The sequence below is a fragment of the Panthera tigris genome, chromosome F2, assembly GCF_018350195.1.
Source record: "Panthera tigris isolate Pti1 chromosome F2, P.tigris_Pti1_mat1.1, whole genome shotgun sequence".
Taxonomy (NCBI): domain Eukaryota; kingdom Metazoa; phylum Chordata; class Mammalia; order Carnivora; family Felidae; genus Panthera; species Panthera tigris.
In genome coordinates this window covers 6,500,755-6,523,865 of record NC_056676.1, presented here as the reverse complement: position 1 = coordinate 6,523,865, position 23,111 = coordinate 6,500,755, and the positions used below count along the sequence as shown (strand labels likewise).

The following is a 23,111-nucleotide window of genomic DNA, read 5'->3' as shown; positions in this document are numbered from 1 at the left end:
AATTACCATTTGTCCAGCTTCCGAAATTTTCTTGAAAGTGTTGGCTATGATCTCTTTTGTTCTCTTTGTGGGTTTATTCCTTTTGATTTTGTTTGTTTGTTTGTTTTATTCCTTTTTCAATTCTTTGTAGCCTTTCAAGTGTAAGCTTGGGAGGGAAGCAGAGCTAAATGTGTGTGTTTAAGATATTCACTATGTTCAACCTAAAGTCCCAAAGGTGGCACTTGTTTTCAATGTTTTATTTAAAAATTCTTTTAATGTTTGTTTTTGAGAGAGAGACAGCATAAGCGGGGAAGGCGCAGAGAGAGAGAGGGGGACATAGAATCCGAAGCAGGCTCCAGGCCCTGAGCTGTCAGCACAGAGCCCGTCGTGGGGCTCCAACCCATGAACCGTGAGATTATGACCTGAGCCGAAGTCTGATGCTTAACTGAGCCACCCAGGTGCCCCCCAAAGGTGGTATTTTTAATCAAAGTTGACATGTAAAGTGCATCTTAGGCTGAGACTAAATTGGGGAGTAAGAGCAGATGTGCTGGGGGGTATGGACTCAGAGCTGGAAGGATTTAAGAGTCTGTTACAACACTTGTATCTGAAGTGGTGAGAATTCAAATTTGTATTAGTGTAAAGGATTGAAAACAGACTGTAATCATTATATGGGATTATTTTGGCTGGCACCATAGGCAGATGGATATCCTGCCTCTTCTTGATTAACACCAGTGGCCGGCAACCTGCTTCATTGGAAGCCGCTCCAGTTAGGATGTTTTCTCCCTCTGAGCCAGTATCAGTTTGTAGTAATTTTCAACATTTGAGCCAAGTATTTGGGATAACAGGAGTTGGTCCTTTGGGTTCAACTTACTTTTAAAAACATTTACTCTAAAACAGTAATTCCTTGTCATCTAAAACAGTTCTGTTTGAATACTAAACATTTTAGATCCCATTCTGACCTAGAAAGGTGAAGCAAACGTGTCGTGTCGTCTGACCCTCCCCCCAGGCAGCCTCGTCATCAGGAGGAGCTGCCTGGAGAAAGGTTGCAGAAGGAAGTGTCACAGAACCACTTGAAAACAAGGCATTTGCAGGTGTTAGAGCTGGCCCTCCGAGGGCCTGCCTTACAGAGAGAGCGGTCGTGCCCTTAGTCACCGCACATGGAATGGTCTTGACTGGGGCTCTGCAGGGATGTTGCCTTGGTGATGCTCCGGGACCCTCTGCACAGGCACAGCTGACTGAACCCGCAGGCAGCAAATAGGGAGATGGCGGTGGGGGGTGGGCAGCCCAGTCCTGGGGTCCAGCAGGACCGTCCTGGCTGACCCAGACCTGTCTTGAGACGATGGGATGCAGGATGGATAGAAGTAACAGGCAGCGAGATGATTCGGACAGAAGAGTCAGCTAGAGAAAGAAAGGAGAAGAAGAGCAGACAGGTGAGTTGGGTGACAGCTGGGTGGGAGCAGCAGGGAGGAGGACGGGGCCAGTCGTCCTCCTGGTAGAAAACCGGCGTCCTGGGGACCTGCGGCGCTGCGCCGGCCAGGCCCTCCCTGCGAGCTGGCCCACTGGCTTGCTGGCTGGGCTTCTGCCTCCTTTGCATCCCAGAGTGTACTTCCTCTTCCGGTTCCATAGTGTACTTCCTGTTCTCATCCCGGAGTGTACTTCCTGTTCGCATCTCAGAGTGTACTTCCTGTTTGCATCTCAGAGTGTACTTCCTGTTCTCGTCCCAGGGTGTACTTCCTGTTCGCATCTCAGAGTGTACTTCCTGTTCTCGTCCCAGGGTGTACTTCCTGTTCGCATCTCAGAGTGTACTTCCTGTTCTCGTCCCAGGGTGTACTTCCTGTTCGCATCTCAGAGTGTACTTCCTGTTCTCGTCCCAGGGTGTACTTCCTGTTCGCATCTTAGAGTGTACTTCCTGTTCTCATCCCGGAGTGTACTTCCTGTTCTCATCCCGGAGTGTGCTTCCTGTTCTCCTCCCAGAGTGTATTTCCTGTTTGCATCCCAGGCCATGGGTTTTCTTCCACTTAACTTGGGAGCTATTCTGCAGCCCTCACTGTCAGGGCACCTCCCTTTTCTCCTCTATGTCCTCACCATTCTACAAGCTGCAATCCTACCTGTTGCGGTTGTCATTGATCACAGCTGTGCACTCATTTTTCTCCTTCCCTCTCCAACCATTGCCACTGTCATTGCTCTCCTCCAAGTTTCTCCTTTCAAGCATTTCCCCCAAATGTGGACAGACAGCCACGAAAGCATCTACAGAGTGGGCTCCTTTGGGGCTCCATTGACATTTGAGATGAAAGCAACCCATCAGGATCTGGGGTAAAAAGTTGCAGCTTCCTCAGTGAGGTCATCTCCTTAGTGAGTGGGGGGGGGGGGCACATTTTCAGGGGATGTAGAGTTTCAGTGACATTGAAGGGGGCAGCAATAGAAAACCTGTAAAAGCGTTTAAACTGTAAGGAAGAGGAAACCCGCACCTCTGTAGGGGTTACATCTGTGCTGGGACCCACCCGGAAGACCCGTCAGGGCAGAATTGTTAGGCCGTTCCTGCAGGATGGTGGTAGCGGAGGGTGTGGCTCTCGCCCAGGGCTGCGGGTGCTGCCAGCAACGCACGAGATTGTGTAGAATCGGCTGGCAGAGGGTTGGGATCCATGGAAAAATCAGTGGTGTGAGGGTGGGAGGGGGAAGCGGCACATGGGGAAATGGAACGCATTTCAAATGTGGCCCCGTAGCGGGGACCGTGGCCCAGAATTACAGGTTTTTGTCTGGCACCTTGTTGCTGAAGAGAACAGTGGGGAGGCAGCTGAGAAGTCTAGGTGTGATATGTAGATGGCCGGACCGGAGTCTAGGGCGTTGTCAGAAGGCTTATGCCCAACTCCATTTCAAAGCTGTGAGATGCTTGGGAAGCAATGAGAGTGTGCATGCACTTCAAATCTGTGGTTTTCCAGAACTGGTAGTGTGGAAAAGCCATGGGTTAAAGAAAATAAAAGGTTATGGACCAGAGCTTTTAAAAAACCTGGGTCATTGTCTTAGGAGACCTTTGGAGCCCTACCTCTTTGACACTAAGAGCCCTTTGCGTATGTCAAGCTCACCTTTTCCCACCCATTTCTCTGCATCTCACATTCTGGACTTTTTTGTATCTTAGGGCCTGCCCATCATGCTGAGTCCCAGTGCTGATGGACACCTGGGCATCTTCCCTAACAGTGGATGGATGAGGCTTAGCTGTTAGGATGTTGTGAACCTGTATATATCAGGGGAAATTACCCACAGAGAAAAGTCAGCCATCTGTCCCTCTGAAGAGGATTGAACTCTGGGAAAGTAAAGTATGTAAGTATCTATTTCTGGAATCCCAGGAAGAGGATTATATTTAGAATATATTTTAGAATATATTTCTGGAAATATATTCTAAAAGGTCAGAAATCAGTTGTTAGCGTTTAGGGATATCAGTCAGTGTTAACCTAAATCAGAAAGACTGACCCAGGGCCTTTAACATGAAAATCTCACCTTCTGTTCCTTTCAGAGGTAGACACTATTCTTCCAACCCCCTCCTCGTTTGAAGAGAATAAGTGAAATGGGCTGAGGGCAGGCTGAGGCTCTATACAAAGCCCCTAGTGGATTCTCTAGTCTGGCTTCCCTTATCTTGGCAACCAAGAAGGCCACATGTTCCAGCCTTTAGAAATAAGAGAGAAAAATAGGAGTCTGGAAAAGGACGCAGGGGGACAGGTGACCTTCAGGGAGATTGCCATGTGTATGAAAAGACGCTGTCCCATAGGGCCAGTGAGAGGGTCCCTCAACTGGTTCCCTTTCTTAAAGCCAAGTTAGATGAAGATCCAAAAGTCGTGTGTGCTGGGAGAACCATTTTATTTCCCGTTTGGATACTCCCTGAACTGCTGCGCTTACTGATTTGCCCCTTTGCTACTGGACCTGAGAAGAGGGCTCGATGAGAGATGGGGGGACAGTTTAGCTCGGTAGGAAGAGGTAAGGGAGGAGGTGAGATAGAAATCGCAGGTTTGCTGGTGATTGCCTCAGCGTTGGAAAAGTAGGTAGATCAAAAAGTAGGTGGAACTTTTTTTGCGTGGTGCCACCAGGCAGGGACAGCTGAAAGACACATCATCTCTCGCCAGCGGCCACTTTATACATATGGGAGCTGCTCAGGATTCAGCTGTCAGTAGATCTTGTTGGGGACCCATCCTTATCACGTCTATGGAAAATGAGCTAATTTCAGGCAATTGTAATCCATAAAAACACAGCAGGTGTCTCTTCCTCACCATGTTCTTGCTTATATAACGGATCAGCTTTTAGAACGAACTCGGCACACTCAACATGAGCAGAGTCATGTAAGGAGACGTCATTTTTCATGCTCGTCCTCCTCATTCACCTCCTCATGCAGGGGTGAGTGTGTGTGATGCAGCAGAAACTGCCTCCCCGCCCCTCCAGCATCCACAGCTGTGTGTTCAGCAGGGCAGGGCGGGTGGGGGGGCGGGGGAGAGGGGGCAGAGAGGGCCGTTTTAATGGACTCTGAGACTGACGTGTTGACCAGCTTGTTTCAATAGTTAAAAGTGACGAAAAAGCAAAGAATCATACTGAAATCCCAGTAAAGGAGCTGATTAGAGAGACGGGGAATTTGATGGCACAAATTAATAGAAGAATAGTTTCTGGAAAAATGTCATCTATATATGCATTTTGGTGGGATTCGTTCATCAAACCAGTTACTTGTTTTATCTATCTATCCATCCATCCATCCACCCATCCATCCATCCATCCATCCCACCTATCTATCCAATGTTCTCCACACTAGACTGTAAGCATCCTGAGATTAAAGACCAAGTCTGTTTTATTCACTACAATATACCTAAATCTCAGCCAGTACCTGTACTAGGTGAAACTCGATAAATATTTGCTGTATAAACGTTACAGAATTCTCCTCTGGATCTTTCCTGTCCCTACTTTTGATTACTACAAATTGTGAAAATAGGTAAGTAGTTTTGCTAACCTCGCTGGATATAACAAAAATGGAAACTAAAACGTATCGCACTCCCCTGTGCTGGGCACTGCGATAGGTGTTTTATGTGAAGTGGTCCACCTGTATCCCACAAGAATGCCGAGGCAAGTGTTAATCTTTCTTTACAGACAAGAAAACCATAGCTAAGAGAGGTAAGGATGTAGCAAGTCACAAGGACAAAGCCACAATTTAAACTCAAGTCAGTGGGTTCTTAACACTTACCCTGTAAAGGATCTTTGTATCTGGAGTATATATCAATCACTTTCTCATACTTGTTGTTTTTATTTTAATGAGACTCATTACGTTTTCCGTGGAAAACATTATTATGTTTACAGACTTTTGGATTATTTTAGATGAAGTAGAAAATCAAATATACTCCTTTTCCTCTTAAAAGTAGAGTAAGATTTCTACTTCTTCCCCTGAAATGTTAACTGCCGTGGGAATTAACTTTCATATTAATTACCTCTTGCTGCAGCAATATTACCGCGAAGGCAGCAGGCTGAAATAACACATTTATTACGTGACAGTTTCTGTGGGTCAGGAGTCTGGGCACGGCTTAGCTGGGACTTCTGCTTTAGAGTTTTACAAAGCTGCAGTTAGGTGTTGGTCAGGGTGGTGGTCTCGTCTGAAGTCTGGGGCAGTATCCACTTTCAAACTCACATGGTTTTGGGAAAAGTCCAGTTCCTTGCATGCTGCTGGCTTGAGGGCTTCGATTTTTCACCCTCAGCTCCTTGACAGGGGGCCCTCTCCAACTGGTCGTACACAATATGACAGCTTGTTTCTGCAAAGCCATCAAGGTTTCTTCTGGAGATGAGCATTACAATCCTACGTAACACAATCACATACATGTAATCATACACACCCTGTCACCTTTGCCACATTCTGTTGGTTAGAAGGAAGTCACAGGTGCTATCTACACTCAAGAGTATGAACACCACCAGGACGTGGGAGTCAGGGAGGCCACCCTGGAGCCTTGCTTTCCCACCACAGACAACTAAAAAAGCGGACAAAACATAAGAAACGGCTCTTTCAGGCGGTGGGCGACACCCAGTGCAGGTGTATGATCCCTGGGATAAAGAAACAAGGTACTGCCTGGAGGCTGTTGCCGGGACCCAGCAGGTAGACTAGTGATTCTGCTCAGCTGAAGGCAAAGGTCAGCATCTGCAGGGACCGAAGCGGCTAGGATTTGTGGGCAAACTGCTGGAGAGGAGGGACTTACATAGAGCAAACTCTGAGGATCTAAAGAGGGATTCCTTCGAGTCTTTGGCGGATACTGGTTTGTACGGGCACAGGGTCCCTCTCCATAGGGCTGAAAGACAAGAAGTCCAGAAGTTCCCAGAGCTCACGCAGGGAGAGTCCGTGTTCCCTCTTGCAGAGGGGAGAGAGCTCTGATACATGAACAGTCAGGATCTTCAGCAGTGTGACAAATTAGCTGTGGGGATAAATTAGCTCTAGACTGAAGGCCGCTCTAGCTAGCCCTAACAAGCCTTAAAAGCAAGCTTTCAAACTTCCTCAGGAACCTGTGTGCCAACTTCTTTTAAAAGAATGCAGTGAAATTCAGCATACAGCAACATGAAAGTCACAACATCTGGCATCCGATTAAAAAAATCACAAAACCTGCAAAGACAAAAACTATGACCCACAGTCAAGGGGGGAAAAAACCCATTCAATGGAAACAAACCCAGAAATGATAAAATGAGAGTATTAGCAGATAAGGATGTGAAAACAGCGATTGCAATATGTTCTAAGGCTCAAGAATGTAGACGAAGACATGAATGTGACGAGGAGAGAAATCAAAGGTGTTAAGAAAGACCTAAAAGGGGCTCCTGGGTGACTCGGTCGGCTGAGCATCCAACTTTGGCTCAAGTCATGATCTCGCAGTTTGTGGGTTCGAGCCCCGCGTCGGGCTCTGTGCTGACACAGAATCCAAAGCAGGCTTGGAGTCAGGAGCCTGCTTTGGATTCTGTGTCTCCTTCTCCCTCTGCCCCTCCCCTGCTCATGCTCTGTCTCTCTCTCACACAAAAATAGATAAACATTGGGGGGGAAAAAAAGAAAGACACAAAGGGAACTTCTGGAGAAAAAAAGATAATATCAGAAATAGAAGACACACTTGATTGGATTAACAACATGCTAGATACCTCAGAAGAAAATCACAGGGGTCCTGAGTACACAGCGATGGAAACTTTCCAAAATGAAACACACAGAGAGAAAAAACTGAAAAAAGTCTGAGGGAGTTATGGGATAATATCAAGTGTTCCAACATACATGCAGTTAAAATAGGAGAAGGACCATCAGATAAGAAATAATGGCTACACGTTTTCCACACTTGATGAAAACCATAAACCATAGACCTAAGAAGCTCAATGGTCCTCGACAGAAAAAAATATTTAAAAACACAAATCGCCCTAAATCTACTACAGAAATTGAATTTGTAGGTGAAAACATTCCAACAGAGAACAGAAAACTCCACTCCAGTGAAGGCACCTTCAGCTGCCTTCACTGGTGAAATATACCAACATTTAAGGGGAAAAAAAAATCATCTTCATACCAATTACTCCAGACAAAACAAGAGGAGGGAATATTTGCCAACTCATTTTCAGAGGCCAGAATGACCATGATACCGCAACCAGAAAAGAAATTACAAGGAAAAAGAAAAGAAAAGATACCTATAGCCTAATATCCTTCATATACATGGATGTAAAAATCTTAACAAAATTTTAGCAAAGTGAATCCAACAGTATATAAAAAGGATATTATGTCACATTCAAGTGGGGTTTATTGCAGAAATTCAAAGTGGATTTAACATTCAAAAATCAATCAGTGGATTTCATCCAATTTATAGCCTAAAAGATTAAAAGAGGAAATACATGAATGAAAAACCATATTTTCGGGGCGCCTGGGTGGCTCAGTCGGTTAAGCGGCCGACTTCGGCTCAGGTCATGATCTCGCGGTCCGTGAGTTCGAGCCCCGCGTCGGGCTCTGTGCTTACAGCTCAGAGCCTGGAGCCCGTTTCAGATTCTGTGTCTCCCTCTCTCTGACCCTCCTCCCCCGTTCATGCTCTGTCTCTCTCTGTCTCAAAAATAAATAAACGTTAAAAAATTTTTTTTAAAAAAACCATATTTTCATTGTATGCAAAAAAAACCCATTTCAATATATGCCAAGAAAGAATTTGACAAAATTCAATGCCCATACACAAAAATTCCTGGTGAACTAGGCATAAATGGAAACTTCCTCAATTTGGTAAGGAGTACTTGTTAAACACTTACCATGGACATTATACTAAGTGATGACAAACTGAGTGCTTTTCCCTTAAGATTTGGAAGAAGGTAATGATGTCTGTTCTATTCAACATTGTAACAGTCCCCGTCCACACAATATGACAAGGAAAAAGAAAGTGTGTAGATTGGAAAGCACAATGTAAAACCTTATTTATTCACAGATGACATCATCATTGCGTAGAAAATGTGAAGAAATGTATAAAAAAACCCTAGAATTAATCAATGAGACTAGTAAAATTGCAGAATGCAAGGTCAATACAGAAATGCATTTTTCTATGCTAGCAACCAACAACGGAAAATTGAAAATAGTATAAAAATACATTAAAAACTCAACAAGATGTGTGTAATATTGTACACTGGAAATTAAGGAACACTGCAAAGACAAATGAAAGAAGACAAAATTAATGAAATTAATGAGTCACCATGATCATGGAGAGGGAGTCGGAGATCAGTTCTCCCTAACTGATGTGAAATTTCAATACAATCCCAACAGAAGTGCCATCAAGCTTTGTTGTAGACATTGGCAAGCTGACTTTAACATGCGCATGTAAAGGACCTGGAAGAGCTGGAACAGTTTTGAAAGAAAGAACCAAGTTGGAAGACTTGACAGTGATTGATTTAAACACAGTAACCGAGTCAGTGTTGTATGGGCATGAAAATCACCATCCAAACTGGTAGGACGGAATAAAGTCCAGAAATAGAGCCTGACTAAATACGACTGTGGGCACAATAAACGGAACCCTCTCTAAAATGGAGCTGGGAGGCCAAGAGGAGGAGCCTAGAAGGGGGAGCCATATCACCTAATATCAACGATGGGAAGAATGGTCAGTTACAGACTCCAAGAGAATAGTCAACGGGAAAGAATCGCCAATTATAGGTCCCAACAGGGGAACATGCACACCGCAACTCCTACAACGAATCAACTACCCCAGTAACTCAGCCGATGAGAAACGGTCATCACACTAAGGGATTTTCTTTCCGAACAAGCCTTCCCAACCCTCTCCTTCTTCCCTGTTAAAATAATGTCCCTCTCCTTTGTTGGACTTGCCCCTGGTTTTGCTGTAGCTTGCGGGTTCCAGATTGCGATTCTCTGCTGTTCTTGAATAAACTCATTTTTGTTGGTGAAATAACAGACGGTTTTATTTTTATTTTATTTTATTTTATTTTTAAATTTTTTTAACGTTTATTTATTTTTGAGACAGAGAGAGACAGAGCATGAACAGGGGAGGGGCAGAGAGAGAGGGAGACACAGAATCTGAAACAGGCTCCAGGCTCTGAGCTGTCAGCACAGAGCCCGACGCGGGGCTCGAACTCACAGACTGTGAGATCATGACCTGAGCCGAAGTCAGATGCTTAACCGACCAAGCCACCCAGGCGCCCCAGACGGTTTTATTTTTAAGATAAGCCGGACAAATGAGGCCTAACTGGGGAGGTTTAAAACAAAAACAAGATGCGACAAAAAATATCGCGTGTGATAGAACATGGTATGCGAGAATCATGAGGTGAATTTGCCTTCTAAGGTCCTTGCTTCACTTGGGAGGAGGAGAAGGATACTGCTTAGCTTTTGGGTTTTAGAAGTTAAATATTCCTGGTGAAATATTAGGGGAACTCTTAAAAATAAACCCAAGCCATGGCTGTAGAGGTGAGAGGGAAATAAGCTGAAACCCCGCCTCCGCCACGCAGACGTTTTGTGACTTAGTGTCCACGCGTGTCATGATGCCCATCGCATCGTGGAAGGGGCTCAGTGAGACCAACCAGTGGGGAGGGTTCAGCCCAGAACCTGGCTCACGCTCACTGCCCAGGAAATGATGGTCCTCCAGCCGGTTTCCTGGTTTTAGCTGGAGATCTCTCTACACAGGCCCAAAGCTGCTTTCTGAGTTACCAGGGTGCTCGGGATTCTTTGGTAGATGAAATCAGAGCGCTGGTTCTCCCAGCCTTGTGGAGGTTACTGTCGCAGGGTGTGTGTGTGTGTGTGTGTGTGTGTGTGTGTGTGTGTGTGTGACATGCGCTCGCTTTCCTGTTCCTCCGGTGGGTCTGTCGCATCTGGCAGGCACCAAACTGCACCCGTTCCCCATGAAGTAGTAGCATTGCTACGTTCCATTCCCAGCGCCTAAATGTCTCCCCCACGTGGTAGTGGCTTGATAAATACCGCGGGCTGTGCTTCTCTGTAAATCAATCCTCTCTCAGGATTTTCAAGGATTTGAAAAGAAGAAGAAAACAAAAGTGAGGTGCACCAGGCAGTTGGTTTCTATTTAAATAGGTTTTAAAAAGGAAAATCTGACTAGTCTTTAAATAGAGGCGGTGCAAGGTGCCTTGAGTTGCTTAGTCACCTCACACCGTTCTATGTATACAGCACACGGCACAGGGACCCTGTGGGACCTACAGTGCCTTTAGGATGCAGAAAAGTCGCAGGGATTCTGAGTTTATTCAGTGAAGAGCCTGAGTGATGCACAAGATTGTTTAAAAATCAACATATAATGAAACCTTGTTTTCTTTAAGTTTTGTTGGGAAATAATTTCATGTTTACAAAAAGTCGCAGGAACAAAACTAATGTAAACAACTTTATAGATAGCTTCACCTTTAGCTAATATTTTATCCCATTTGCTTTATCATTATTTGCTTGTGCTTTGTCTCTATTTGCAAATGCACACACACACACACACACACACACACACACACAAACTTACACATTTATTTTTCTGAACCATTTAATGGCAAGTTACAGACATGACTCATTTGCTGTAAATATGAAAATGCGTATTTTCTAAGAAGAGGTTTTTTTTTCTTATATAACCACAGTACAATGATCAGCTAAGTGTGCATTTACTTTTATCTGATTTACCATCCATATTTCAGCAGTTTTGGTTGACTTAATGTCCTTTATAATAGCTTTTTCCCTTTAGTACCAGATCTTGATTAGAGTCAGAAATTGAATTTCATGGTCATGTCAATTTGTAATAAAAAACACACAACAACAACAACAACAACAACAACTATGGCAAGAACTAGATGACTACTTTTTTTTTTTTTTTAATTTGAAAGTTGAATCCATGATCCTCAGGGATTTGGGGCAGAGAGTTGTGTCTGAAATTTGCTGTCTTGGCATAAGAAAGGATTAGAATACAAGGAAACAAGTTTGTAGGTGATGGAGAAACGCTGAGGAGAGTTGTTCCCTCTGGTGGTCAGAACAGTCGTGTTTCTAAAGGGCTTGATGGACTTTAAAATATAGGGTCCTAGACACTATCCTCCGAAACGCAAGAGTTAATAGATTTGGTCTTGAGCCCAGGACACTGTGGGGCTTCTTTGTTTGTTTGTTTTGTTTTTGTTTTGTAGTTGTTTTTTGGGGTTCCTAGGTGATTATGACCTGCCAGCAGGCTCTAGAACACAACCACAGAGAGAAGCCTGACTCTCGCTGTGGGGCATGAGGATCGCAACCGACAGCCGATCACTGGCTCTGAACAAATTCACTTCCACTTTTTTTTTTTTTAATAATTTATTGTCAAGTTAGTTAACATACAGTGTATGCATTGCAGTCATGGCTTTGGGAGTAGATTCCCGTGATTCCTCACTTCTGTACAACACCCAGTGCTCATCCCAACGAGTGCCCTCCTCGATGCCCATCACCACCACCCCCAATACCTACCCCGATCAACTCTCAGTTTGTTCTCTGTATTTAAGAGTCTCTTATGGTTTGCCTCCCTCCCTCTCTGTTTGTCACTGTTTTGTTTTGTTTTTCCCCTTCCCTTCCCCCATGGTCTTCTGTTAAGTTTCTCAAATTCCACATATGAGTGAAAACGTGTGATGTCTTTTCCTGACTGATTTATTTCACTTAGTATAATACCCTCCGGTTCCATCCATGTTGTTGCAAATGGCAAGATTTCATTCCTTTTCATCGCTGAGTAGTATTCCATTGTGTGTATAAAGTCCGCTAACGGGGCCAGCTCTGTACCCACACAGACGTACTGCGGGTGGGTTTGTAGCGTGACCTTTGAGCGAGCAATGAAGCGTGCTAGCTGCTCAAGGTGGTTCTGAGGATCAGAGAAAATAGAAGATGCAAAACGCCCGGCATAGAATAGATACTCAATACGTGCTGGGTGAATTGGATTTTTAATACGGGGCATTTAAAAGAGAAATACTGTGCTCACGGAATCTTGGATGGTGACACATGGCCTCAGAGTTCATCATCTCCTTGACATCAATCACATGATTGATGTCTTAGCCCTCAATGAACATCTTAGCCCTCAATGAAACTGCATACAGAAGGAAAGGCTCGGAAACAAAATAAGTTGAGTTAGGAGAAGAAATCAGACTAAACTCATGACTATCTGATTCTAAAACTTACATGGAAATGCAAAGAGCGGCCAAAATAATTTTGTGAAGGAACACAAATTTGGAGACTTACAGTACCTGAGTTAAAGACTTAACTGTAGAGCGACCAAGTCAGGGTGGGAGTGGCATAAGCGTAAACATAAAAATCAATGGGATTAGAAATCTCTCTTCTTAGTGAAAGCCCAGAAATAGACCCCAAATATAGAACAGTTGTCTTGTCAAAGTGCCAAGGCACTTCAGTGGAGAAAGGATAGACTTTCCAACAAATGTTACCAGAGCAACTGAATATCCATATGCAAATAAATAAACTTCCATTTCTACCTTGTACTATGAAAAAGGATGAACCCACACTGGATCATATAACTAAATAAGAAAACCTAAAACCAACAAATTTCTAAATGAATATTTAAAATCTGGGTTTTCTCTGACAGTGGACACTGTGGGTTCCTCATTTGTATTCCTTGCTGCTTCTCACAGTAGTTCAAAGGGAGCTAGACCCAGAGCCCAAGTACCTGAACTGGTTCCTAGCTTTCCCCCTGGAGCCTTAGAAGGTGGTTAATGAGTAGAAAAAGAAGGACCCTTAACATCCAGAATCTTGGCATGAGAAGGAGACATGGCTGAGAAGCACACTGATATGTATGGTCTCCATGTGGTCTTGGCCCCACATAGTGTCGTAATCAGTATTTTTTCCATCCTCGAATGCAGAATATTGCAAAGGAAATTTATTAATGTCATCATTAAATATTGAGGTCAGTTCATGATTCTAAAATTCTGTGCTAATTTAATGTAATCTAATTTGCCAAAAATTAATTTTTCCCATTTCTACACATACTGTTTTATCTTTTCCTTTATGGTGTATTTGAGCTTTAACATTTAACATTAAGCTTTTCTTGAACTTGTGGTTCTATCTTTCACATAGATGTTTTATATTATTGTAACTGTAAGAGGAAATCTGATTATTTTTCCCATTGATATGGAGAACAATGAACACATTTATAGACATTGGATTAAATGATGTTTATTTTTCTGTCTGAGTGGATTAAAATAAGTAATATCTCAATGGCCATTGGCATTTTCATGCATATAGAATCCCATTTTGACATTATTTGTTGACCCTACAATCATGATTAATGTCATTTATCACCAGATATTTTAATTCATATATATATATATTTTTCTTTTTTCTTTTTTTTCCCAGAGAAACAGTGGGCACAAGCCCCTCCAAGAGGGGATCTATTAAGCCAAAGAGCCTTCTATCCTTGGGTGGGTTTGCCCAGAGGAGCCCCAGTCAGTTGGTATCTGTTGAGTCGAGGGATGGAGACTGATCTCAAGGGAGTGAATCCAGCCTTGGTAAGCTCAAGATATCTTTAGAGAGCAACTTCCCTGTGTGTGTACCACTCTAGGCAATGGGTACACCATATTTAAGTAGCTTAGAGTTCAGTGAGATGAGAATGGGCATTAGGTGAAGCTTACCCACTTTGCTAAGTGCTGGAGGAGAGCGGAGAGGGGCCTTCCCTCACACTTCTCCTCATGTGTCCACATTTCCTGATGTGCCCATGTGTGTAAAGAGAGCCTTAGCAGTGTAAAGCATCTGTCCCAGATCCCTCACTCACTTCGTCCAGGAGAGGTAGTGATTTAGCTAATGATGAATTTGAGAGGAGAAACCTAGCCGGTGGATCTCAGATCCTTCCTCCCCATTTAAGCTACCTGCAGGAAAGTCTGCCTCTGTTGGGTGCCCATCAGCGCCACGGATGGTGGGTGAGTTTACCAAGATTTGGGGTTTGGTGTTGCGAAACTGACTTGCTTTGCCCTCCAACAGCAGCTGTATTAGTGATAAAAATGTCACTTGGCCTTATTCTCAGTGGGTTCAGGATCAAGTAGGGAACAAGAGGCATCATTCGTCAGAGTCCTCAAAGATAATTTACAGTAAGAACAGATCGAATGGGTGTACAGAGATGAGGCCCCTAACCTAGCCTGGGGGTCTGGGGAAGACTTTGAGAAGGAAGTGGCCCGGCAAACTGAATGTTGAATAGTTAGTTCATTGGCCAACAAGAAAGGAGAGTGTGTGAAGACCGTGGTCTGAGACGGCGTTATTGGGTAGAAGCCTGGGGTCAAGAAGCAGCATTGTTTGTGTGACAAACAAACAATGCAAGGTCTCTAGAGAGTGGGGTGGGACAGGGAGACGTGTGACTGAGGCCACATGACGTGGAGTGGGATTTGTTTTCCAATGCAACTGTTGCCACCATTTGAGACTCACGGTCTCCCAAATCCCAATGGCTTAAATAACTGGATGGATATGTGTTGACAGTAAGATGTGTGAAACAGGCTTGAGGACTGTCACAAACATTCCCACCCTCAGTCAACAGGCCATGTGGCTGTAACTATAGGGCTGTCTGAGTTACATTAGTGCTGAGAGGCTGCACAATGAGAAAGGTGATGTAGCCAGCCCGTGTGATATTGGCATGGTCATATCGAGAAACAATGGAAAAGCAGAGAACATCTAGTGATGTGTGAGCAGCACCTAAAAGTAGGTCATGTGAAAAGACATCAAGGAGACGGGTAAGTTGGCCCCATCCTGTGTTGTCAAGTGATAGATTTTTGTCTCCTTATCAAGCAGGAACTTCCTATTAGAATTGTAGAGAATAAAAGGTTGTTGAGAGGTAGAAATTCTAAAATTAGCTATTATGCAATGAGTACTACTTTGCAGGAGGCACTGGGCTAAGTGCTTTAAATGCTTCATCTCATTTAAAGCTTAGAACAGCCCTATTGTGACGATATGATTGTCACCTTCCTTTCAGGGATGAGGAAGTGGCACTGAGTGCAGTTAAGTGACTTCCCAAAACTAATGGGATTTGAGCTCAGCTTTAACAATGGCTTGGTTGAAGCCAAGAAAATCAGGGCTGGCCACATCTCAAAGATGTTCTGAAGTCAAAACAAGCCTCTGATTTTATCAGATGAGCAACTTTCCAATATTATAATGCAGTAGAACCCTATCTAAAATGAGTGGAGGGGTACTTGGGTGGCTCAGTTCGTTGAGTGTCAGACTCTAGATTTTGCCTCAGGTCATGATCCCAGGGTTCTGGGATCGAGCCTGGTGTAGGGCTCCACACTGAGCATGGAGTCTGCTTGAGGTTCTCTCTCTCTCTCTCTCTGTCTCTCTATCTCTCTCCCCCCCCTCTCTAAAATAAAAGTTAAAAAATAATGAAATGAGTGGAATCCCAGTATTTATCACAGACAAAAGTGGATTTGCTCTGTATTAAAGTAGAGATGTATCGGTACAACTTCTTCCCTGGACCACCCAAGCTGGCTGAATCTCCTGCAACTTCAAAATTTCTTGGGACTCCATAGGCAGATTGAAAAGCTTTTGGATGAGATGATTTTGACTGATCCTGTGGTCAGGGGATGACAAGTAGTGTGGTGGGGCTCAGGCATAAGAAAGCTGGAAAGCAGGTGCCTCGGTCAGACCCAACAGCTCATGCTGGGGAAGGCTGCTGTTTTAAATCAAACTTTTGGCTTTTAGGTAATTGTGAATTCATATGCAATTGTAAGAAAGACTATAGAGAGACCCTATGTATCTTTTGCCCAGTTCTCCCCACGGGCAACGTCTTGCAAATTTACAGTTCAAAATCAAAACCAGGAGATTGACATTGATCAAGAACATTTCTGTCATGAAAGCATCTCCTTTAATCTTCAATCTCCTTTAATACCCATACCCATTTCTATCCACTCCCTCCTTAATTCCTGGCAGCCATGAATCTGCCTTCCATTCCTATTATTTTGCATTTCAAGAATGTTGTATAAATGGAATCATATAGTAGGTAATCTGTCAAACTTGGCTTTTTCCACTCAGCACAATTTTCTGTACATCCAGTCAGTCAATCCCCAAACACCAAGCCAACTCTGGACTTTATACTCATTTCCTTGTTACTTCTCACCCCAAACAAAGTTGACTCTGTGGCCCCAGCTAATTGAATTTTTCTATCGTCTTCTTTCTTGTTCTTTAATCTTTATCCTATAAAAGCTTTCTGCCTTCCACCCCGTTTACAGTTCTCCAAAAGGAGACTGTTCACTTTTGTGAAGGGTTACAGTTTTTTGCATCACCTAAATTGTCTTCTTTGATAAATTTAAAAAAATATTTTATTTTATTTTTTTGAGATAGAGAACACATGAGTGGGGGAAAGGGGCAGAAGGAGGGAGAGAGAGAGAGAAAGAGAAGGAGAGGGAGAATCTTAGTTCACTTCGTGAAGTGTTACAGTTCTTTTGTGTCACCTAAACTGTTTTCTTTGATAAATTTTAAAAAATTATTTTATTTTATTTTTGTTTATTTTACTTTTTGAGGTAGGGAGAGAACACATGAGCGGGGGAGAGGGGCAGAAGGAGAGAGAGAGAGAGAGAGAAAGAGAGAGAGGGGGGAGAGGGAATCTTAAGCAGGTTCCATGCTCAGCATGGAGCTCCATGTGGGGCTCAATCCCATGACTCTGGGATCATGATATGAGCCAAAACCGAGAGTTGGATGCTCAACTGACTGAGCCACTGGGAGCCCCATCTTCTCTGATAATTTTTCAAAGAATCATTTGATACAAAACAGTTTTTAATTTTAGTGAAGTCCAATTTATCTATTTTGTCATTTATTGCTTGCACTTTTGGTATTCTATCTAAAAAACCACTGCCAAATCCAAGGTTGTGAAGAGTTACCTTGAGGCTTTCTCCTAAGACTGTCATGATTTTAACTCTTATATTTAGATCTTTGGTCCATTTTGAGTTAATTTTTATACATGATGCGACCTAGGTCCCATTTTATTCTTTGGTATGTGGATATCCAGTTGTCTCATCACTATTTGTGGAAAAGACTATTCTTTTCCCATTGGATGGTCTTTGCACTCTTGTTTAAAATCAGTTGATCATAGATGTATGTTTTTATTTTTGGACTCTCAATTCTATCCCACGGATCTATATGTTTATTCATATGTCAATTCCACACCTTTTGATTTTTATTGGTATGTAATAAGTTTTGAAAACGGGAAGTGTGAGAAGTCCAGTGTTGTTCTTTTCTCAAGATTCTTTTGATTATTTGGGTTCTTCATAATCTTGTATGAATTTTAGGATCAGCTTTTCCATTTTTTACAAAAAAAATGCCATTGGGGTTTTAATAGAGATTGTATTGAATCTGCAGATCTATTTTGGGGAATATTGCCATTTTAACAATATTTATTCTTTCAACTCATGAACATGAGCTGTCTTTCCATTTATTTAGATTTTCTTCAATTTATTTCAGTAGTTTTTCAGTGTATGAGTTTTGCATTTTTTTTTTTTTGGTTAAATTTATTCCTAGGTATTTTCTTCTTTTTGATGATACTATAAATACAATTACTTTCTTAATTTTCCTTTTGGATTGTTCACTGCACATATGTAGAAAGACAATTTATTTTCATGTGTTGATTTTGTAATCCATAACTTCACTGAATTCATTTATTAGCTCTAATAATTTTTTATGTATTCTAAAGTATTTTTTATATACAAGATCATTTCATCTATGAATAAAGATGGTTTTACTTCTTTCTTTCCACTCTGGATACCTTACATTTCTTTTTCTTGCCTAATTGCTCTGGCTAGAACTTCTACTACAATGTTGAATAGAAGTGGTGAAAGGGAACATCCTTATCCTGTTCCTGACCTTAAGAGGAAAGCTTTCAGTCTTCACCATTGAATATGATGTTAACTGTGGATTTGACTTAAATCATCTTTCCTATTGCTAGTTTTCTAGAGCTTTTATTATTAGCAAAGGCTGTTGAATTAATCAGATTCTTTTCTCTGATCATGTGTTTTCTTCCCCTTCATTCCACTAATGTGGTATATTACATTTACTCATTTTCATGTGTTGAACCACCCTTGCATTCTGGGGATAAATCTCAGTCATGTTGTATAATCCTTTAAATACAGTGCTGGATTTAGTTTGCTAGTGTTGCATTGCGGATTGTTACATCCATATTCGTAGGAGGAATTGGTCTTGAGTTTTCTTGTGGTGACTTTGCCTTTGATATAAAAGTCGTACTGGCTTCATAGAGTAGGTGAAGACATGTTCCTTCCTATTCTGTTTTTTAGAAGAGTTTGGGGATTACTGAGAATTCTCCTTTAAAGGTTTTGTAGAATTTACAAGTGAAGCCATTTGATCCTATACTTTGTTGAGAAGTTTTTGACTAATTCGTCCTCTTTACTTGTTGTAGGTCTAATAAGAGTTTTTATTTCTTCTTGTGTCAGTTTTGGTAATTTATGTATTTCTAGGAATTTGTTCCTTTCATCTGGTTATTCCATTTGTTGACGTACCATAGTACACAGTACTATGTACTATTGTTCATAGTATTCTTTAATAATCCTTTTTATACCTGTAATGTCAGTAATAATGCATTTAATTTCTGATTTTAGTAATATGTGTCTTCTCTTTTTTCTTAGTCAGTTTAGCTAAAGGTTTGTCAGTTTGTTGGTCCTCTCGATGAACCGACTCTTGGTTTCATCAATACTGTATGTCATTGATTACTGCTCTCATCTTCATGATTTGTTTCTTTCTTCTGGCTCTGCTTTTAGTTTGCTCTGTTTGCCTAGGTACCTTAAGGTGTAAAGTTAGGTTATAGTCTGAGATCTTTCTTCTTCTTCTTCTTTAATTAAAAAGTATTTTTTAACATTTATTTTAAAGAGACAGAGTGTGAGAAGGAGAGGGGCAGAGAGAGAGGGAGACACTTCAGAGAATCTGAAGCAGGCTCCAGGCTCTGAGCTGTCTGCACAGAGCCCAATGCAGAGCTTGAACCCACAAACCGTGAAATCATGACCTGAGCTGAAGTCGGACACTTAACTGACTGAGCCACCCAGGTGTCCTGATCTTTCTTCCTTTTAATGTGTAGGTTTACAGCTATAATTTTGCCTGTGAGCATTTCTTTTTCTGCATCCCATGGTGTTTATGTAGTGTTTTCATTTTCAATCATCTCTAACTATTTTCTTATTTCCGTTGTGATTTCGTCTTTGAGCTATTGATTATTTAGGAGTGTGTTGTTAAATATCTACATATTTGTGAAATTTCCAGTTTTCCTATAGTTATTGATTTCTAGGCTTATTCCATTGTGGTTGGAGAACATACTTTGTATGACTGCAATCTTTAAAAACTTATTGAGATTTGTTTTGTGGGTTAGTATATGGTTTATCCTGGAGAACGTTCCATGTGCACTGGAAAAGAATCTTTATCCTGCTGATGGGCCGTTTTAAAACTGTCTGTTACATCTTATTGATTTATAGTGTTGTTTAAGTACTCAATAGCCTTATTGACCTTCTATTTAGATGTTCTATACATTTATTGACGTGGGGTATTAAAGTCTTCCACAGTTATTTTAGAGTTATCTATTTCTCCTATCAATTCTGCCAATGTTTCCTTCATGTATTTTGGGGCCATGCCGATTGAGGTGTATATATTTAACATTATCAATATATAATTTTCTTTGTCACTTTTCCCCACAGTTTTTGATTAAAAGTCTATTTTGTCTGATGTTACGTACAGCTACCTCAGCTGCCTTTTGGTATCTGTTTACATGGTAAAAAATAGTACTATTTGCATGGGAAAAAGTTCCCCATCTTTTGACTTTCAACCTGTTTGTGTCTTTGGATCTAAAGTAAATCTCTATTAGATGGCATAAATATGGATTATCATTTTTTATCCATCCTGCCAATATCTTTCTTCTAACTGCAGAGTTTAAATCATTTACATTTAAAGGAGTTATTGATAAGGAAGGACTTAATTCTGACATTGTATGGTTTGTTTTCTTTTTCTTTTTTAAGTTTATTTATTTATTTTGAGATAGAGCTAGAGAGAGAGAGAGAGCGTGGGTGAGGGGCAGAGAGAGAGAGGGAGAGAGAGAATCCCAAGCAGGCTCCATGCTGTCAGCACAGAGCCTGATATGGGGCTCAATCCCACAAATAGTGAGATCATGACCTGAACTGAAATCAAGAGTAGGACGCTTAACTGACTGAACCGCCCAGGCGCCCATGTGGTTTGTTTTCTGTATGTCTTATATCTTTTTTTTTTAATTTTTTTAATGTTTATTTATTTTTTTGAGACAGAGAGAGACAGAGCATGAACAGGGGAGGGGCAGAGAGAGAGGGAGACACAGAATCTGAAACAGGCTCCAGGCTCTGAGCTGTCAGCACAGAGCCCGACGCGGGGCTCAAACTCACGGACTGTGAGATCATGACCTGAGCCGAAGTCAGACGCTTAACCGACCGAGCCACCCAGGCGCCCTGTATGTCTTATATCTTTTATGTTCTTCAATTTCTCCATATGGCCTTTTGTGTTGAATTAATTTTTTAATACCATACCCTTTTGATTCCCTCCTCGTTTGCTTGATTGTATATCTTAAGTTTGTTTTCAGTAGTTGCTCTGGGGATTACAAGTAATATCTTCAATTTATAGCAATCTCGTTTGCATTGATACCAACTTATCTTTAATAGTAAAAAAAAGAATCTTCCCTTCTACGGCTTCATCCGCCTCACCTTTAGGTTATCGCCAATTATATCTTTATATATTATGTGCTAATTAATATGTAATTTCTAATTATTCTTTTACGAAATTTTTTAACTCCTATAGGGAACAAGAAGAGAAACAAAGAGCCTCACATTTTGAAAATAACACATAACGGGGTCCTACACTCAAGAGTTCAAGGTGTAGTCTTGGCCGACGTTGAGGTTGTTCTCTGCATCGCACTGGTCTGAACGCATCTCCAGAGAGAACAAACGAACAGGCTTCATGAACGGGGCTGCAGGATGCCTCACTCAACACCGTCCAGCGGAGAGTGGCTCCACCAGCTGACCAGACACAGCCCATGTTTTCAGTCTGCCGACGGAAATACTGCACATTCCAATCTCAGGGAGCGCTTGCTGCTAGGTTTTCCTCACTCCCTCCCAGTTCCATGCCAGGATGATAAATTCTGCGCAGGTCATGGAAAAATTATTGAGTTATACTACAGTGTAGAGAAGAAAGCGTGCTGGTTCAGTATCTTGGATGTCTGAGTCCTGGATACTCAGCTTTCTAAATTGGTGACTTGCCATTTTGCTTACACGCTACTCTCTGTTAAGCCAAGCATCCAAAGACTGATTGGCTTTCAGTATTTTGGTAAAATCATGGTCTGAAAAGTTGAGGAGTGGATCTTGGAACATTGGTACCCAAGAGAGGTGCACCTATGAGAGCCCCATCTGCCTTGATAAGCATCACGTAAAGCTGAGACAGGTGTGATAAACCTTCACATTATATCTGTAGCCCTTATTTCCAAGCATATTAAAATTCACTTGACATTCCAAGTGCAAACTAACCCAAGCACTGAGCTCTGAGAGACATGTCAGGCATAGCCAAGCCTCAGAGGTATATTTAATAGGCATATGATTAATGTCTGGTGAAGATTTACTCAAGTTAAGTTTTATTTTGAGGTGAAAACATGACACTGAGATGGAAATAAATCAAATAATTAAGAACAGAGTTGCTGTTATCACCACATAATCTGGCAATAAATCAGTGGAACAGAATATTTATTTGAAAAAATGTGAGTCAGATTTTTGAGGTGTTATATATTAATTCAATTCGCATTCACTAACAATTATTAAAAACTACTATGGGCAAGACTGGCCTAAGCAGTTGTTGTGCATAGGGATGTGTGTGTGTGTGTGTGTGTGTGTGTGTGTGTGTGTTGTTAGGGGGTGAATAAAAGAATGTGTGAGAGATGCTACTTTCTGTCTTCAAAGAGCTTATGATATAGAAAGAGAGAGGAGCCATGCTTTAATCTAAGGCAAATGTGATGAATACTATAAGAAAAATTGAAACTGTTTCAGGTGGGTGCCAGAAATGATATACTACGTTGGTTTGAAGAAGCTGGGAAAAGCATTACAGAGAGAATGATGAGATTTGAAATCTGTAGACTTTTTCTAAGACCTCAGCTCATTGTCACCCGGTTTCCTACTGCACTCCTCCAAACGTAACCGCTCGCAATGACTTTACCAACGACACCCTTGTTGCTAAATGGAACAGGTACTTGTCCTTATCTAAACAAAATTCACACCACTTGTGGTTCTTACCTTCCCTGCTTTCTTTGAAGATGATCCATTTTCAGCTTTTAAAAAAAATGATTTTATTTTATTTTTTTAAGTTTACTTACTTATTCTGAGAGAGAGAGAGAGTGAGCAAGGAAGGGGTAGAGAGAGAGGGAGAGAGAGAGAATCCCAAGCAGGTTCTATGCTGTCAGCACAGAGCCAGGAATGGGGCTCAATCCCACGAACCGTGAGATCATGACCCGAGCCGAAGTCAAGAGTCCGACGCTTAATTGACTGAGCCAGCCATGTGCCCCCATTCTCAGTTTTAACTCTCATCCCAGCAGGATGAGACCGTGCCCACCTGCTCAGGAGAGAGGGAGCCACTGTGCTCGGGTGCAGAAGCTAGCATCGTCACCTTGTACAACAACTCTTGGGATCATCTTGGGATGCAACTGTTAAAAATGGCACCTCCA

At 42.0% G+C, this 23,111-nt stretch overlaps 1 long non-coding RNA gene across 1 annotated transcript; it reads left to right on the top strand.

The window, feature by feature from the left end:
• The first annotated feature begins 1,434 nt into the window (after nucleotides 1-1,434).
• LOC122235058 lies at nucleotides 1,435-22,186 on the top strand. The gene is made up of 3 exons (XR_006213165.1): nucleotides 1,435-3,297; nucleotides 13,778-13,929; nucleotides 21,206-22,186. It is a non-coding gene; the product is annotated as an uncharacterized LOC122235058 (long non-coding RNA).
• The last annotated feature ends 925 nt before the right edge of the window (nucleotides 22,187-23,111 follow it).